We start from the raw sequence: 2,682 nt of genomic DNA, 5'->3' as shown, positions 1-2,682 counted from the left end.
TTTAGTATTGATCTAACTCGTCTATAGTACTCTTTCTTTATTTTTTCTTTCATTTGTGTATGTTGTATCCTATCTAGTTCATTGACTCCTAAATATTTATATGGTTGGCTCTCGTCTAGTTCTCTTATTTCATTGGCTTTATCTAGTGTAATATTGCTACTTTTAACTAATTTTTCTCTTTTCAGGGTTGCTTTGGCACATTTTTCTAATCCGAATTTCATATCTATTTCCTTGGTAAAGCCATGTACTGTCTGTAGTAGTGTTTCCAGCTCTTTGTCATTATTATTATTATTATTATTATTATTATTATTATTATTATTATTACTTTTATTATTATTATTATTATTATTATTATTATTAATATCATTATTATTATGGCTGACATACTGTAAAGTCACTGAAATTTGAAGCTCTGTAAGTTGAAATAGTGTTTGTAATCTTTTTGGTCTTCTAAGACTCTGTGTTTTCATTTTTATTGCTACCATTGCATTTCTAAGACTGCCTGGACTGCACTGATAGTATTTTTGTATAGAAATGTCCACTGTTTTGCAGGGGGTGCACATCAGTAATTTTTAAAATTTTAACTACATTTGGCAAAAGCAAATATTTTACAATTTTCCTTAATTATTTAAAGATGGATAATAAAGAAGCCATCATAATGTTCAACAACAGGGTGTGTTCCTTGTCAGAGAAAAATGAGAACAAAGGTGTAGAATGGCTTAACCAAGGCTATTGTCTCTAAGCAACGTCAAAACTTTCAGTGACAAAGACAACAGCAACATCATAATGTCACAGCAACAGCAATGACAACAAAAACAGGAACAGCAATACTAAAGAAATGAAACATAGAAACACGAATATTGCCACTGCTGCCACAACTACCTCTGCTACAATGATTTCTTTGCGATTGTGGTGAGAAATTTGGAAAATTTCTGCATAGATGAAGAAGATTTAAAAATGGCTCGGAAAATTGTTAAAAGGAATGGGAAACCTAAACCCTCCTCTGACATCCTACATAATATCTTGAGATGCACGGTCACATACTGCTGCATTGGAGTGAAATCTCAGTAGGTGGAAAATGCGTCTTAGAGTAAAATACAAAAATGCCTTGGGTGTGTGCGGGAACAGATGACCCACATTACCTAAGGAAAGAAGGGTGGGACTATTGAGGTGAAAATGGGACAGGCGAAGCCAAGTGTCATTCTGCGACCAACACCTTGCTAAGATTAGCATGTTGAACATGCCATCAGAAATATCCACCTGGTTAGTGGTCGTCGTCTTGACCAGTTTAGATGAAGAAAATGCAACAATCTGGGAGGTCAAGAAAATACCAAAACAAAACTGGTCAGGTATAGGTATGGAAATGACCCTACAATGTAAGCAAGCCCATATCAACCAGCTGCCCGATCTAACCGATCTCCCAGATAGTACTCACCTGACACTGTTAGTGGTGGGTAGACAATCAAGATGCTACATATGTGAATCTGTAACTCGCTTAAAGGCTTTCTGCCCTGAAACAAAAATTAAACTCCCACTGCTGTCAACACTACGAACACCACAAGTACAAAATCATAAAGAAGTGCTCAGGACTCCTACTCTTACACCGATACCCATGCTCACACCCAAACCAAGAGAAAGAAGGAGTCTACCCACAGGTTGCTACGGAAAAGCAAGCTTCTCCTGAATACTGCCTCCCAAACCAACATAAGCTGCAATGACATCGAGAAAGAAGAGCTGAACAAATAATGGATCACTAAGACAAAAGGGGGTAGGTAAAAGAGGAGGAGAGTACACAGCCCTATCCAAGAACTCAACAAAATATATAGAAACCACAACTGCAACATAATTCACAACCACTCCTACAAAAATAAGAACAACAACTTCAAAAACAGCAACATCATGCTGCTGTTGACAACAACATGAAATCACAGGAATGCAGAAGCAACCAATTACGAAACTTCAAAAACAAAAATATTCCGCAGACTGTGGGCGAAATGTATCCATCAATTTCACTGTTGTGAACAAGCGCAACAGTGAATTGATGAATTTGTAAGTCAAAACAAAACAAAATAGAGACAGAGGGAAAGGAATTTGAGGATTTCATGCTCAAAATCCCAAAATGGTGTCAGACGTTTATAAAATTATAAGAGAAAAATTCTCATGTAGTATGGAGATTTAAAAAAAAAACAATTAGTAAAGGGCTGTTGGAAGGGCATTTTAAAAACTTTTGGCCAGTAGAGAGGCCCAGAACTTCCAGGCTTCTTGAAAATCAAGGTGAGTAACCTCTTTTCCTTTCTCCAACTAGCATGACTGTCTGAGATTGGGGTGTGTGAATGTGAGTGGCCTGGGATCAGCTTGGAAGAAAGGTCACTTGCTCAATGATGTCAGGTTGCTTGATTTAGATGTGGCTGCTATTAATGAAACAACGATCTCCAGAAAACACTCTCTAGCATCTATTTTTGAGGACTACAAAGTATTCTCATCTTGTATGTATGTATGTATGTATGTATGTATGTGTTGAACTAATACACCTGTTTGTTTACACACATTTTTGTCTTTTGTTTTTTGTAAATATATATATATATATACATATACATATATATGTACACACACACACACACACACACACACACACATATATATATATATATATATATATATATATATATATATATATATATA

The 2,682-nt window shown here is 35.7% G+C and overlaps 1 protein-coding gene across 6 annotated transcripts in view; it reads left to right on the top strand.

Moving 5' to 3' along the window:
* Positions 1 to 2,682, top strand: part of LOC106870969 (diacylglycerol kinase epsilon) — a 223,298-nt gene that overhangs the window by 130,036 nt on the left and 90,580 nt on the right. The window contains exon 9 of one of the 6 annotated variants that reach the window (XR_008267175.1): positions 635 to 2,274. The exons of the other annotated variants lie outside the window; for them this stretch is intronic. The gene's annotated coding sequence lies outside the window, so the exon portion shown is untranslated. The remainder of the gene's footprint in view (positions 1 to 634; positions 2,275 to 2,682) is intronic. 6 annotated transcript variants of the gene reach the window in all.

The sequence above is a fragment of the Octopus bimaculoides genome, chromosome 2 (genome assembly GCF_001194135.2).
Source record: "Octopus bimaculoides isolate UCB-OBI-ISO-001 chromosome 2, ASM119413v2, whole genome shotgun sequence".
Taxonomy (NCBI): Eukaryota; Metazoa; Mollusca; class Cephalopoda; order Octopoda; family Octopodidae; genus Octopus; species Octopus bimaculoides.
Note: the sequence above shows the minus strand (reverse complement) of the source record. Positions and strands in the feature narration are given on the sequence as shown.